Source organism: Aythya fuligula, chromosome 2 (assembly GCF_009819795.1).
Source record: "Aythya fuligula isolate bAytFul2 chromosome 2, bAytFul2.pri, whole genome shotgun sequence".
Taxonomy (NCBI): Eukaryota; Metazoa; Chordata; class Aves; order Anseriformes; family Anatidae; genus Aythya; species Aythya fuligula.
Genome location: NC_045560.1, coordinates 25,433 through 41,432, shown reverse-complemented (window position 1 = coordinate 41,432; position 16,000 = coordinate 25,433). Strand labels below are relative to the sequence as shown.

The window sequence follows — 16,000 nt, the reverse complement described above, 5'->3', positions numbered from 1 at the left end:
TCAGGGGGAGTCTGTTGACAAGGCCTTCTGGCATCAGCTGCAAGAACTGTCACACTCACAAGCTCTGTTACACACTGGTATGGCTCCTGTCGTGCTCCCCTGTTCCTTCTTGCTTGTCCTCCATCTCCAACCTTACTGCCCTGCTTCCTATCCTTCTTGTTTTCACTCTCTCCCTCTGTCCAGCTCCCCACCAGGATCTCTCAGTCCAGCTTGTCCCTGCTCCCCATTCTCACCCCCCCCACCCCCCCCCACACACACACCTTTTCCTCTCTTGCTTGCAACCCATCCCAGGCTTGTCTTTCTTTTCCCCACTCTGTCCTTCTTCCTGGCTTTCTCAATTTTTCTCCCTCCCTAATGTTTCACTCCCCATGTCTGCACTGCTCTTGTTGTTGTGGTCCCTCCACCCTCCTTCCACTCTCTGTTCTATTGGTCTGCATCTCTCTGTCCTGCTGCCTCTGCCATCGTTCTAGCCCCTTGTCCACCCAGCTCACCTCTTATCCTTCTCTCTGTGCCTCTGTCCTGCTCCCCTTCCCTTTATGCTCTTTTGCTGTCTCAGCCTTGCTCCACACTGCTGTCTCTCCTTTCTCCATCTCTGTCCCATTCTGCACCTCTCTCTCAATTACAGCACTCTGATCTCAGGTGTTCTGCCCCCTTTAAGGACTTTTCAGTTCTCCATCTCTCATCAGTTCTTCTCCATTTCTCATTTCTGGTGCCCATCACTATTTGATTTTTCTCAGTCTGTCTTTCCTGCTCCTCATTTCTCAATTTCTCTTTCTGACAAATTTTACCACTTTGTCTACCTCTACTTTTCCATGTTCTTGCATCCTGCTCTGTTCCACTGTCTGTATTGTGCTTTCTTGCTCTCCACCACTCTCTTTCAGTTCAGCCATTGTGTTCCCTGTCCCCTCTCCCAATCCCACCTCTGTCCCTGTGCTGGCCTTTCTCTCTCTGCCTCCCTGTCGTTCTCCTCTCTCCCTCTTTCTTGCTTTCTCTGTCCTGGTGACCATCACTATTTTATCCTTCTCCATCCCTTTGTCCTGATTCCTATTCCTTTCCTTATCTGTCTTTGCCTCCAACCCTAACCCAGTTGTTCCCTTCCTTGCTTCTCTCTGTCATTCTGTCTTTCTTCCCCTGCCCTGTTGTTTCTCACTATACCTATTATTATTTTTACTCTGTCACCGTTCTGCTTCCTCTCCTTGTCTTTTTTTTTTGTCTTTCTGTGCTGTTCCCTGTCTCATCTTTCTAGCTATAACCCCCTGACCAGCCTTTGTTTTACTTTCTCAATCTTTGTCCTGCTGCCTGTTGCAGTTGTTTTTTCCTCCAGTGCTGTCCTCCTTTCTGTTCCTCTGTTCTCCTCCCTGCTCTACCCTCTGATCATCCCTGTCCAGCTCCCTATCCCATGGGTTCTTCTTTTCTCCCTCTGGCTGTCAATTTTCTCTCTCATTGCTTGTGCTGTACACCATTTTCCTCAATTTTTCTTCCTTCTTCTCTGTCTTGCAGCCCATGGGTGCAGGAAGCAACTGTTCCCCATGGGATAGATGTCTGGCCCTCCAGGAGAAGGGGGAAATGTACAGGGACAGAGCCCTGCTACAGCCTCCTTCCTGGGAGTTCTGTGCATGAGATAGTAAGATTTTGGTTCTTTTGCTTGTATTGTTGTGTTTGCAGTCTCTGGCCCTTGGTAAATGGCTGTCACCTGCACCTATCAGTGCTGGTTCCGTATTAGGGTGTGTGGAGGAGGCAGGTGCTAGGGGGTGGTTGCTCCATGTTCCTGAAGGGTGGCAGCTGTGGGCTGGGGCTGGAGGGGCCCCAGGTGAGGCTATGAGGGTGCTGATGGGGACACCCCCTCTAGATATGGGTGCTATCCAGCTGCGGTGGGGGCAGGCTGTGGGTCCAGCAGAGGAGAAGGGAGCAACAGCAGTGGCAGTCAGCTGTCTTCACTGCATGCGGTGGGTGTGCTGGGGCTGGTCTGTGATGAGGGGGCGGCTGCCAAGCGTGGCCAGGGCTGCAGCTGCTACAGGGGAAGGGGTGGCTGGGGCTGGAGGTCTGTGACCCCGGGAAGGACAAAGGGAGGGGCTCAGCGTCAGGCTCGGGGGGCCTCTGCTGTGCAATCGGCAGCTGGGGCACAGAAAGCCGCGGGTTAGGGGGGAGCCGTGAAACGGGGGCGGGCACCGGGCTGGCCCCAGAGCAGGGTGAGGGAGTGCGGGAGGAGGCGGCCGCCGGCCCGCTGCCTGCAGGGCCAGGCCTGCTCCGCCGCGTGCTGGCAGCGCCTGTCCCCAGGCTCCGGGCTCCCGGTCGGCCGCGTTGGTTTCCGGGGCATGCCGGGAAATGTAGTTTAGTTTTCCACTGCTGCTCACCTTCCAGGCCCGGAGTGTCCCGTGGCCAAGAGCACTTATTTCCTCGGCAGTGGCGGTGCGTGCGTTTTTCTGCCGGTTTCGTGTGACTTTCTGCGCAGTTCTCTCCGCTTCTTTTAATGAGAAAACAGGCTGTGAGCCCGAGAAATCAGGACTGGCACTGCAGCCGGGTGGCCCAGCAAGGTGCAGTAGCGCCGCGCCGCGCCGTGCTGCCGCCTGCTGGCCACAACGCGGAAATGCAGGCAAGAAGCGGCAGCGTGGCGCCTGTTCGCGCTCTGCTGCCACCTGCTGGCCGAAATGGGGTACTGCAGGCAGCACGGAGAACGACACTTCGGGAACGCGCAGTAGCGCCCCGTCCTCGCGAGCATGCGCGGCAGCACGCCGTGGTGAGCGTGTGCAGTAGCGCCGCCTACCGGATGCGTGTGGTAGTGCCCCACACGAGTACGCGCGGCCGTGTACCCCGACGCACGCGCACTAGCGCCCGTCCGCGGGCGTGCAAGGTGCCCCCGCGTGTGCGCGGCACTCCCGGAGCGCGCGCGGCCCCGCCGCTGGGTGTGGGCGTGCGGGGGGGCGCCGCGGTGCCGCAGGTACCGACCAGGGGCGGTAGCACCGCTGTCAGGGCCGTGCCCAGCAGTGCTCCTCGCTCGCTGCACCGTGGTTGTACCGTGGGAGCTGTTCTCTTTAGCTGTGGTGGTGGTGGGACGGGTGGCTGAGGCAATAGTGACACACAGTTGGTGGTTTTGGGCACCTCGAGACGTTGTGCGGGGCCAGGCACCAGGCAGGCGGGAGTGCTGCATGATCCATGGCTCCTGGGGAGATGACCGTTGTGCCAGCTCGGGGCAGTGGCAGGGGCTGTGTCATGCTGGACTACAGCGCAGTGCAGTAGGGTCTACACTCGGAAGAGCTTTTGGGTCCCACCTGGGTGGAAAGCAGAGGGGGTGAACCCTCTGGGTGTGGGTGGCTGCTTCCCATGTGCTCATGGCAGGAAGCGGCAGAAGCCCTGGGGCACGGCAGAAGGACAGCAGACTGGGACCCAGGTCTGCCTGCCCAGGGAAGTTTCCAAGTGACCACTTGGATAGCTTACCAGTCAGCTGGAGGAGGGCTATGAGCCCGGGGCAGGTTCTGGGAAGAAGTAAAACTACCAGCAGCTTATTCCTTCTTTTCCACGGCTGGCACTGAGAGCTGAAAGGTCCTGTTGTCCCCTGCAGCTGCCAGTTGTCTGTGTCTGCCTGAGGCTCATAGAGCTTTGGCCCATGTAAGGTGTGCAAGACTCCACTGTGTTCTTTTGAGTGGGTGACAGAGCAGCCAACGGTTACTTACAGAGGAAGCCAGAGAGAGTGAGAAAGTTTGAGTTAGAAATTCTCCCCAGCAGAACCAAGTACAGGAACTGTGATGAGTGTCCTACTGCCCAGCCCATTCCCACTCCCCTCCTTCCTCCTGCATCTTTCACCCTTCCAGCTGCTCCTGCCTCCATCTCTTTCTTGTGCTCATCTTCACTGCCCTGGCTCTCTATCCACCTGCCTGGCTGACTGTCCCTTCGTGGGGCTTTCCAAACCCTTATTTCTTTCACTGGGGGGATCCCTGCTGCTGTTTGATCAGATAGGGGTGCACACTTGATGAGGAAAATAATACAATATTTAATATGATCTTTTATTGCATTAAGACTTTTCATCATCTCTAGTCTCTCCAAAGTTCAGAAAAAGTGGAAAAACTTGGGAATTCAGGAAAAAATATAAGCTAAATTATATTAATGGACAGGAAAGAGTAGGGTTGAGGTTATTCCCATCCCTTTTCTTAGCATGTGCCACAGCCATCAATCAGCTTGAAATGCCTATGAGGTACTTACTGGCCAGCCAGTGAGATCCGCATTGCATCTTGGGACAACAGCAGATGTGAATCTTGATGATAGTGTTTCAGTAACTTCTGTCAAATTATTGGTAAATGTCATTCACAGATGGAAGAAGTCTTCTTGGCCCATATGAATCCAGAGCGCTGTTGCTTCCTAGCAAATGGAGACCAGGTGTACATACAACGCTACCAAAGGAACTCTCTCACTGCAATGGCAAGGTCTGTTCTCAGGGCTGTTAACAACACAAATGGCAGTGAGAGCAGAAGAGTCAGACACCTGGATCTCTGCAGGACACAACACGAACAGGAAGCAGCCATGCACCAGAAGCAGATGACAAAGCAGGCAGCTTCGCAGAGACTAAATGCAGATGGGGGATAGGGAGGCATGAGTATTATTTTTTAGCTTTTAATGTCTGGCAAGTGGATGGTGAGAGGGCTTTCTGTTAATGTAATGGTGGAGGTAAAGAGCTAGATTTAGAGCACATGTTATGTAGCTGTATGTATTGTTCTGTTGACATAGTGTCAATGAAAACATTCTACATGTTCCATGGGAGTCCTTTCAGAAAACAGAGACAGGACACAATTGATGTGAGCCATAATCCCACACGATATGTGTACTCTGGGAGTCTCACAGCACATGAAGCTGCTCCATGGTTGGGCAAAAACACCCCTTTTCTGACTAATTCATGCTGGCTTCAATTGTGACCTGTGCCCACACGCCTAGAAAGGCCTCCAGAGTCCATGCATGCAATAAGTGGCCAGAACTGTTTCCCCTCCAGCACAATCATGCTCAGTGCTCAGAGTACCTTCCCAGTACAGCAGCGCTGCTCCCTTGGTCACCCTCACGTTGCAGAACCAGGCAAAGACCTGTGGCTCCATATTTTGTAACTCTTGTTTTTAATTCCTCTACCTCTGACCTGCAACCCATAGCTACAGCAAGCAACCACTCCCCATGGGTGTGTGCATATGAATGCTGCTCCAGCACTGGCTTCTAAGATGCCCCACGTGAAGGTGGAGAGTGTGGGGAGCTGAGGCTATTGCAGAAGTAATCGGCATGAATTAATTAACAGCTGTTTTCTCACTTGCACTCCTTGCAGCGCATGCCATCTCCTGCCGCAATGGATAAGTGCCCATCTCCAGAGTCCAGGGAAGCAGATCAAATACCGGGCTGCCAGGGAGGACGTTTCCGCAGGGTTACTCTTTGTTTCAGTTGCACCTGGAGACTCAGGTGTAAATAATGAGGGTGGTGGTCCGAGGACACCCTCCCTGTAAACCCACGGGGCGACTGCGAGGAGGAGGCGGAGCTGCGCCAATGAGCGCGGAGCGAAGGCCGGGCGCAGAGGCTTCGTGGGCGGGGCCCGCGGCCGGCGAGGCGAGGCGAGGCGCGGCGCGGCGCGGGGAGGGAGAGGCGGTGCGCGGGGCGGGGCATGCAAATCGGTCGCGGGGCCCGGCTAATCGGGCGCTTGGGGGCCCGAACGGGCCGCTGGGAGGCCCCGGCGACGCGGCGGCGGGGCGCTTGGGGGTCGCGGCCGCGAGCGGAGCGTCGGCGAGGGCGGGCGAGGGCGGCGGGTTGAGGCCCGGGAGGGCGGGGGCGGGCGGTGGAGCGGTGGCCGTGAGGTCGGGGTGGTGGGCGCGGGAGCGGGTGTCGCGGGGGAGGCGGTGGTCGGCATCGCTTCTCGGCCTTTTGGCTAAGATCAAGTGTAGTATCTGTTCTTATCAGTTTAATATCTGATACGTCCTCGATGAGAGGACTTTATATTAAACGGATTTTTGGGCTCGGGAGTTGGATCCGGAGCTTGCTCCCTCCGCTCCGCGCATCGTCCCGGTATTGCAGTACCTCCGGGAACGGTGCACCTCCCTCGGGAGGTTGCTGTGGCTGTGCAAAGACAGAGCTGGCAGGCAGCTGTTGGGCGGGGGTTCGCGCGGCGCTTCCGCGGCGCGGGACGGGGCAGCGGCCCCTCAGCGGCCGCCGCAGGCTTCCCGGCTCCGCGGGGGGCTCGGCGCGGCCCGGCCCAGCGCAGCGCGTGCGCTCGCTTCCCGCCTCGCTGCCCCTTCCACGGGGCGGAACGGCTCTCTGCCCCCTCGCGCTCCCGCCAGCGCATGCCGCCCCTTTGCGCTGGGGAAGCGGCCGCCTCCAGTGGCCGGGGCGGCCCGGGGCGCGGCGGGGGCAGCATGGTTCTGAAGGTTTTCTTTGGCTTGCAGCTGGCGCTGGCGACAGAGGCACTTAGGAGAATCGCATCAGGTAGAGAGAGAGCGCTGACAGCATAGCATGCGACTAGGATGCTACCTGGTGTCTCTGCCAACTACGCTGCGTTGTGCAAAATAACTAAAGCCAGAAGCCTTGGGCCCCTTACCGAGGTCAGTCTCTTATTAATAAGAGTGGGAGCCTGCCTTAAGAAACTGGCAGAAACCGGTCCTGCGGATGGGCAGGAGCCAAGGAGCAACCGACTCTGCGCAAAGACAAGAGGTCAACTAGCGGGGACGAGGAAGAGCCACCAACCTTCATCCCCATGACCCCCGACGACCGCCACCGGGAGACACTGCGCAAGCGCGGGTGGGGGGTGCCTGTGGAAATGACTTCTCGAACTACTTTTACCGTGAGGCGGGGACGGGTTGTGAATACGTATAGGCGCGCTGTGAAACTTCGTGCAAATGTATCTCTTTGCTGGCTGCGTATAACCGCGGCAAATTGCCGCGTGCGCTGCACACGACTTTGGCGGGACCATCCCCCCGTGCTGCCCAGCGCTGAATAAACAGACCTACTTTTGCAGTCTTACTGACTGTGGACTCTGTTTGCCGCAAGGCAGTTTGGCGAGCCGGCCGGGAGAGACGTTCCGCTCGGCTGCGGGATCGGCTGCGGAGCGGACGCCCCTAGGTGCACCCCGAGCATTTTCCTCGGGGGAGCCTCCGCTCTGAGCCGCTCACCGCGGGAGCAGACAAAGACCTCCTGAGGCCGCGGACAAACGGTAAGTTTTAGGGTACAGGAAGGGCCTGTAAGTCGTGCGGGTGGCCGGGGCGGCTGGTAAGTCGCGCAGAGACGTCTGGCGTGCAGCAGAGTCCCCGTGTGGGAGGAGGGTACGCTACAGGCTGACCGATGGAGATGTCGGGGGGGGGGGGGGGGGGAAGTTTGCTGGCCGCTAGGGCGGCCGCTAGAGATCTTGGGAGTAGATGGAGCAAATGCGAGGTTACCGCTGCGTCCCAGTGTTGGGAGCCAGGACGGACCTGCTAATGACCGCATAAGAAGCAGGAGAAGGGGAAGCGGGCCTCTCAAAATTGTGACAAGGTTACCTGGGTAATAGTAGCAGCTGCTGGAGGGATGTTAAGTGGAGTGGTAATAACTGCGTGTCTTCTTTGTAGATGTCTGGGTATGTCATGTCGAAAGCATTGGCGTCAGTGTGTGTGTTTGAGACAAAGTGCTGTTGTGAAGTGACTTACGAACACGTTTGGTGGTTGTTTTAAGTGATATATTCTTGTGGCATGAGCGAGGAGCGCAGGGGGCCTCTTTGCGTGACGGCGTGATTGTGCTGGGTGAGCGAGACGCAGCATCGCCGCGAAGCGAGTGCGGCGTTCCGATCCGCGGTCCCGTATCCTCCGCGAGGGGAGCGGCCGGGGACGAACGAAGCGCACGACAGACCGAAAGGAAGTGCTGTTTTATCCAAGGGTTGACTGGTGGTGCCCAATCTATGCGCCCGGCGGTGCATCTCGTAATCCCATTTTTGTTCTTCAATGTTTGGAGCGTGACAAGGAGGAAGGTGGCGGCATTATCTAAGTGACAGTTTAGAAGTTTGGATATATTCGCTGTGGTGTTCGGTCGGTTTCCCAGGTATCGGGGGAGAGGGGCTGACCGATTATCAAAGAGGCAGAACGGAGGGAGTCGCGTCTGCGGTGGTTTGGGCTTGAGCCCCTTGGAATTAGGTTAGAAGGGGGAGAGCGAATTTATTTAGGCCTCAATACCTTTTCAAGCCCCCATATTGATGGATCCGTAGGAGTGATTCCTTGTTTTGTGTGAGCTTGCTAACAAAGTGCATGAGAAAAACTGGCACTCGGCTTGAATTTCGGTCCTGCTGAAATGTAAACTTTGTGGAAAAGGTGGTATTGTTTGTCTAGAAGACGGAGGGCTGAGTGCTTCAGGTGTCCTCCCGAAGTCCTGTGGATTTCTCATTGGAACGGGGCTCATCAATCATCTGAAATAGTAACGTTTGTACGTGGACAGAAGAGTTGAATCCCAGAGAACTGGGACATTTGGGAAGAAGATTAGGAAAAGAGAGTGAAAACCTGTCGCTGGACCCCCAGTCACTGGAGCCCCAGGTGCGGCTAATGAGGGTGGGTAGTGATCTGGGCAGCCCCTCCTCATAAAAGGGCTGCACCTGGGCGGGGGTGGCAGCTGCGGGGCTGGTGGAGGAGGAAGGCGATGAGGGGGCTGTAGTTGCAGTTTGTCTGCCTTGCGGCCCCTCTGCTGCTTGGGGCAGCCAAGCTGGGTCCGGAAAGGTCTTTAGAGAAACCTCGGAGCACGGTGAGCTTACTGAGCGTTGCTGGGACCGTGGCAAGGAAGAAGGTGCGTGCAAGCAGGAGTTCCTGGGATCGTGGAAGTCCTGGGCAGCAGGGCTGCCTGTGTGCTGAGGCTGGGTGGGGGAGGACTCGCCGAAAGCTGGGGTGGGCGGGTGGGCGCGCGCAGGCACAGCGAGCCCCGTATGCGAGGAAAGCCCCGCACGTCCGTGCACGTGCTGTCATTCTTCATGAATCTGAGCGACTCTTCCTGTAACGCCCTTGAGTCGACACACGGCAACTGCAGACGACATGCAGCATTATACAGCAACTAACATTGTACGACCCAAAGGACTGCCTGTTCTCACCCCAGATGCCCTTGAGGGTTTTCACACTGCCCCATACTTCTGCATCAGCTGCCAAGCGCACCCACGTCCTTGAGCAAAAGCAGCCCCATGGACGGCTTTGCCTTTGCCTGAGGCAGGCATAAGTCAGACCGTCTTCACCAGTATGGCTTTTTTTTTTTTTTTTTTTTTTTAATATGCACTGCAAGGACTTTATCCCTTTCTCCGTGTGTAGGAGTTTTCATTGGGCAGGGCTAGCTCGATTGGCAGACTAACCAGGTGGCTGTTGCTACATGTGCATCCTACCTGGGCAGCCTGCTCTAAGGAACCTGCTTTGGCAGGGGGGTTGGACCCGATGATATTTCGAGGTCCCTTCCAAGCCCTACAATTCTGTGATCTGTGGTGGCTTTACCTTTCTAGGCAGCTGACGAACTCCACCGCAACTGCTCTCTCTCAGAAGAGGAGGGGAAGAAGAAAAGGAAAGGAACAACTCGTGGGTTGAGATAAGGATAATTTAATTAAAGGAAAAAAAAATATCAAGGGAAAACTGTTATTAAATAATTCCCCTAAAGGGAAAGGGGGGAAAAAAAAAAAAAAAAAAAAGGAAAACAAAAGTAAAGGCTGTGTGGAAGTGCAGAGGAAAGAAATTACTCTCTACTTCCCCCCAGTGAGCGATGCCTGAGCACGTCCTTGAAGCAGGGCCTCAATGCACATAGCCGTTGTTCGGGAGGACAGATGTTCTCCCCACGAGAGCCCACCCCTCCCCTCTTCTTCCACTTTTATTGCTGAGCGTGACGCCATACGGTATGTATGGAATAGCCCTTCGGTTGCTTTACGTCGGCTGCCCTGCTGATGTTCCTTCCTCCCCTCTCGCCCACCCCCAGGCCTGCTGGCTCGGGGCGGGGGTTGAGGGAATCCTGACCCTGTTGCCAGTATTGCTCAGCAGTAGACACAACTCTGGTGCGATACCAGTGCCGTTCTAGCTACAAGTGCAGAGCACAGCACCGTGTGGGCTGCCGCGGGGAAAGTTATCTCCGTCCCAGCCACACCCAGTACAGCACCCCAACGGTTGAATGTCTCAGCACCCATTGCTTTCAGCGTACTCTTTGTCAGTCTGTTGTTGTTTGTTTGTTTATTTTCCCTGGACGCTGGTGCAGGAGAAGGGATGTGGTATACCCATTCAATGCCATGCTCTTTGGTCCAGGTGTTTATGAGGTCATTGTGGAAATGAATCCCATTGCCTGATTCAATTATTTCTGGCGTGCCGGGTTGACATGGGACTGTGAGAAAACGTTGCGTCTTTGCAGTAGAATGTGTTTTTGCAGTGGAAAATTCCACTAGGCTTGCATATCCAGAAGTGCTTGTGCAGGCACGACAGCAGCCCAGCAGTGGAGAGTACGCTAAGCAGATAAGGGGAAGGTTCCCACTGTCCCAAAATACGGAGGACGGGTAAGAAAAGCAGGGCGAGCAGTGCAAAATGACTAAAAGCAAAAGATCGTGGGCCCTGTGGTCACAAGAGAAGATGGGGCGGAAGGAGAAATTAACGGTTGGTCAAGTAAAACTGGACCTGTGCGGTACAGTGACAAGAGCTGAGTAGCTCGTGAACCTGTTGCACTCAGCCAGGGAGGAAACGGGAGGAATCAAGCCTTGGGTAAGAGGGTTATAATATAAGGTTATGATATACTTTTGCTGGTTGCTCCCGCTTGCAGGACCCCCGCCGCTGCAATCGTGAATAAAACAGCTTTGCAGAAGACCCCGTCCGAGCAAGTTATTTCTTTATTGATTTATAATTATTATATTCTTTCTTTTTTTCCTCCCCTCACAAGACTTGCCTTTCAAAGCCCAGGACGGTGTTCCGGGTGGAAAGCTACGTTTCCAGCCGTGCAGTGGCTGCTTCCAGCACCCCAAGCACACGGCGCTCGCCAGCTTCACGGGAGCAGGTTCTGTAGCGGGGGGGTGGGGGGGGAGGAGGGGAAGGCGACAGGGCCTGGCCGCGATGCCGGGGCAGGGGGAGCCCCTGCAGCTGCTGAGCTTCAGCACAGCTCAGCGCCACGCAGCCGTTTCCTCGCTGCCTCGATCTCACCCCTCCGGGAAAGGGGGGAGACTCGGGGGTGGGGTGGGGTGGGGTGGGTAACGCGTGCCGGCTGAGATAAAGACAGTTCAATAGGACAGGAAATTAAGAGAAAGTAATGACAACAACGTGCACGCAGGCACCGAACTCCTGATGCACGCTGCAGTTGCTCACCACACGCGTGTCCGACGGCCCAGCCGCTTCCTGAGCAGCAGCCGCCCCCCGGCCATCCTTCCCGGCCGGTGCTCCGCGTGATGGCGTGCGTTCCGGACAGCCCTTTGTGGCCAGCTCGGGTCGCTGTCCCGCTCGCGTCTCCTCCCGGCTCCCGGGGCAGACACAGCGTCTCCTCTCCGGCTCGAGCGCGCCCAGAGCTCGCGGCCCCTCCTCGTGCGGCGGCTCCGCTCCGCTCCGCCGGTCCCCCGGTCGCCGGGCCGAGCCCCGCGGCCCCGTGCCTCGCTCCGGAGGCGTCCGCAGGCGCTGAACGGCAGGGCGGAGGACCCCCGCCGGCGGCAGCGTCGTGCCGCGCCCGGCCGGCCGGGCCCTCCCGGCCACAGCTTCCCCGGCCGGCCGCGCGCAGCTCCCGCGGCGCTGCTCGGTGCCGCCGGGGCGGGCGGCCTGGGGCCCCGGCCAATGAGGCGGCAGCTAGCGGCGCGGCTCCGGGGAGATGGGCGGGGCATGCAAATCCCGCCGGAGGGGAGGGGGCGGGAGGGCGGGCGAAGGTAAGGGGCGGGGCGACTGCGAGGAGGAGGCGGAGCTGCGCCAATGAGCGCGGAGCGAAGGCCGGGCGCAGAGGCTTCGTGGGCGGGGCCCGCGGCCGGCGAGGCGCGGCGCGGCGCGGCGCGGGGAGGGAGAGGCGGTGCGCGGGGCGGGGCATGCAAATCGGTCGCGGGGCCCGGCTAATCGGGCGCTTGGGGGCCCGAACGGGCCGCTGGGAGGCCCCGGCGACGCGGCGGCGGGGCGCTTGGGGGTCGCGGCCGCGAGCGGAGCGTCGGCGAGGGCGGGCGAGGGCGGCGGGTTGAGGCCCGGGAGGGCGGGGGCGGGCGGTGGAGCGGTGGCCGTGAGGTCGGGGTGGTGGGCGCGGGAGCGGGTGTCGCGGGGGAGGCGGTGGTCGGCATCGCTTCTCGGCCTTTTGGCTAAGATCAAGTGTAGTATCTGTTCTTATCAGTTTAATATCTGATACGTCCTCGATGAGAGGACTTTATATTAAACGGATTTTTGGGCTCGGGAGTTGGATCCGGAGCTTGCTCCCTCCGCTCCGCGCATCGTCCCGGTATTGCAGTACCTCCGGGAACGGTGCACCTCCCTCGGGAGGTTGCTGTGGCTGTGCAAAGACAGAGCTGGCAGGCAGCTGTTGGGCGGGGGCTCGCGCGGCGCTTCCGCGGCGCGGGACGGGGCAGCGGCCCCTCAGCAGCCGCCGCCCGGCCGCCGCAGGCTTCCCGGCTCCGCGGGGGGCTCGGCGCGGCCCAGCGCGTGCGCTCGCTTCCCGCCTCGCTGCCCCTTCCACGGGGCGGAACGGCTCTCTGCCCCCTCGCGCTCCCGCCAGCGCTGGGGAAGTGGCCGGGGCGGCCCGGGGCGCGGCGGGGGCAGCATGGTTCTGAAGGTTTTCTTTGGCTTGCAGCTGGCGCTGGCGACAGAGGCACTTAGGAGAATCGCATCAGGTAGAGAGAGAGCGCTGACAGCATAGCATGCGACTAGGATGCTACCTGGTGTCTCTGCCAACTACGCTGCGTTGTGCAAAATAACTAAAGCCAGAAGCCTTGGGCCCCTTACCGAGGTCAGTCTCTTATTAATAAGAGTGGGAGCCTGCCTTAAGAAACTGGCAGAAACCGGTCCTGCGGATGGGCAGGAGCCAAGGAGCAACCGACTCTGCGCAAAGACAAGAGGTCAACTAGCGGGGACGAGGAAGAGCCACCAACCTTCATCCCCATGACCCCCGACGACCGCCACCGGGAGACACTGCGCAAGCGCGGGTGGGGGGTGCCTGTGGAAATGACTTCTCGAACTACTTTTACCGTGAGGCGGGGACAGGGTTGTGAATACGTATAGGCGCGCTGTGAAACTTCGTGCAAATGTATCTCTTTGCTGGCTGCGTATAACCGCGGCAAATTGCCGCGTGCGCTGCACACGACTTTGGCGGGACCATCCCCCCGTGCTGCCCAGCGCTGAATAAACAGACCTACTTTTGCAGTCTTACTGACTGTGGACTCTGTTTGCCGCAAGGCAGTTTGGCGAGCGGGCCGGGAGAGACGTTCCGCTCGGCTGCGGGATCGGCTGCGGAGCGGACGCCCCTAGGTGCACCCCGAGCATTTTCCTCGGGGGAGCCTCCGCTCTGAGCCGCTCACCGCGGGAGCAGACAAAGACCTCCTGAGGCCGCGGACAAACGGTAAGTTTTAGGGTACAGGAAGGGCCTGTAAGTCGTGCGGGTGGCCGGGGCGGCTGGTAAGTCGCGCAGAGACGTCTGGCGTGCAGCAGAGTCCCCGTGTGGGAGGAGGGTACGCTACAGGCTGACCGATGGAGATGTCGGGGGGGGGTCGGGTTGCTGGCCGCTAGAGCGGCCGCTAGAGATCTTGGGAGTAGATGGAGCAAATGCGAGGTTACCGCTGCGTCCCAGTGTTGGGAGCCAGGACGGACCTGCTAATGACCGCATAAGAAGCAGGAGAAGGGGAAGCGGGCCTCTCAAAATTGTGACAAGGTTACCTGGGTAATAGTAGCAGCTGCTGGAGGGATGTTAAGTGGAGTGGTAATAACTGCGTGTCTTCTTTGTAGGTGTCTGGGTATGTCATGTCGAAAGCATTGGCGTCAGTGTGTGTGTTTGAGACAAAGTGCTGTTGTGAAGTGACTTACGAACACGTTTGGTGGTTGTTTTAAGTGATATATTCTTGTGGCATGAGCGAGGAGCGCAGGGGGCCTCTTTGCGTGACGGCGTGATTGTGCTGGGTGAGCGAGACGCAGCATCGCCGCGAAGCGAGTGCGGCGTTCCGATCCGCGGTCCCGTATCCTCCGCGAGGGGAGCGGCCGGGGACGAACGAAGCGCACGACAGACCGAAAGGAAGTGCTGTTTTATCCAAGGGTTGACTGGTGGTGCCCAATCTATGCGCCCGGCGGTGCATCTCGTAATCCCATTTTTGTTCTTCAATGTTTGGAGCGTGACAAGGAGGAAGGTGGCGGCATTATCTAAGTGACAGTTTAGAAGTTTGGATATATTCGCTGTGGTGTTCGGTCGGTTTCCCAGGTATCGGGGGAGAGGGGCTGACCGATTATCAAAGAGGCAGAACGGAGGGAGTCGCTTCTGCGGTGGTTTGGGCTTGAGCCCCTTGGAATTTGGTTAGAAGGGGGAGAGCGAATTTATTTAGGCCTCAATACCTTTTCAAGCCCCCATATTGATGGATCCGTAGGAGTGATGCCTTGTTTTGTGTGAGCTTGCTAACAAAGTGCATGAGAAAAACTGGCACTCGGCTTGAATTTCGGTCCTGCTGAAATGTAAATTTTGTGGAAAAGGTGGTATTGTTTGTCTAGAAGACGGAGGGCTGAGTGCTTCAGGTGTCCTCCCGAAGTCCTGTGGATTTCTCATTGGAACGGGGCTCATCAATCATCTGAAATAGTAACGTTTGTACGTGGACAGAAGAGTTGAATCCCAGAGAACTGGGACATTTGGGAAGAAGATTAGGAAAAGAGAGTGAAAACCTGTCGCTGGACCCCCAGTCACTGGAGCCCCAGGTGCGGCTAATGAGGGTGGGTAGTGATCTGGGCAGCCCCTCCTCATAAAAGGGCTGCACCTGGGCGGGGGTGGCAGCTGCGGGGCTGGTGGAGGAGGAAGGCGATGAGGGGGCTGTAGTTGCAGTTTGTCTGCCTTGCGGCCCCTCTGCTGCTTGGGGCAGCCAAGCTGGGTCCGGAAAGGTCTTTAGAGAAACCTCGGAGCACGGTGAGCTTACTGAGCGTTGCTGGGACCGTGGCAAGGAAGAAGGTGCGTGCAAGCAGGAGTTCCTGGGATCGTGGAAGTCCTGGGCAGCAGGGCTGCCTGTGTGCTGAGGCTGGGTGGGGGAGGACTCGCCGAAAGCTGGGGTGGGCGGGTGGGCGCGCGCAGGCACAGCGAGCCCCGTATGCGAGGAAAGCCCCGCACGTCTGTGCACGTGCTGTCATTCTTCATGAATCTGAGCGACTCTTCCTGTAACGCCCTTGAGTCGACACACGGCAACTGCAGACGACATGCAGCATTATACAGCAACTAACATTGTACGACCCAAAGGACTGCCTGTTCTCACCCCAGATGCCCTTGAGGGTTTTCACACTGCCCCATACTTCTGCATCAGCTGCCAAGCGCACCCACGTCCTTGAGCAAAAGCAGCCCCATGGACGGCTTTGCCTTTGCCTGAGGCAGGCATAAGTCAGACCGTCTTCACCAGTACGGCTTTTTTTTTTTTTTTTTTTAATATGCACTGCAAGGACTTTATCCCTTTCTCCGTGTGTAGGAGTTTTCATTGGGCAGGGCTAGCTCGATTGGCAGACTAACCAGGTGGCTGTTGCTACATGTGCATCCTACCTGGGCAGCCTGCTCTAAGGAACCTGCTTTGGCAGGGGGGTTGGACCCGATGATATTTCGAGGTCCCTTCCAAGCCCTACAATTCTGTGATCTGTGGTGGCTTTACCTTTCTAGGCAGCTGACGAACTCCACCGCAACAGCTCTCTCACTCCCCTTCCTCAGAAGAGGAGGGGAAGAAGAAAAGGAAAGGAACAACTCGTGGGTTGAGATAAGGATAATTTAATTAAAGGAAAAAAAAATATCAAGGGAAAACTGTTATTAAATAATTCCCCTAAAGGGAAAGGGGGGAAAAAAAAAAAAAAAAAAAGGAAAACAAAAGTAAAGGCTGTGTGGAAGTGCAGAGGAAAGAAATTACTCTCTA

General features: G+C 57.5%; 2 non-coding genes across 2 annotated transcripts; both read left to right on the top strand.

The window, feature by feature from the left end:
- The first annotated feature begins 5,867 nt into the window (after positions 1-5,867).
- Positions 5,868-6,058, top strand: LOC116486920. The gene has a single exon (XR_004253024.1). It is a non-coding gene; the product is annotated as a U2 spliceosomal RNA (small nuclear RNA).
- A 6,154-nt stretch (positions 6,059-12,212) lies between these two features.
- On the top strand, positions 12,213-12,403 carry LOC116486919. The gene has a single exon (XR_004253023.1). It is a non-coding gene; the product is annotated as a U2 spliceosomal RNA (small nuclear RNA).
- The last annotated feature ends 3,597 nt before the right edge of the window (positions 12,404-16,000 follow it).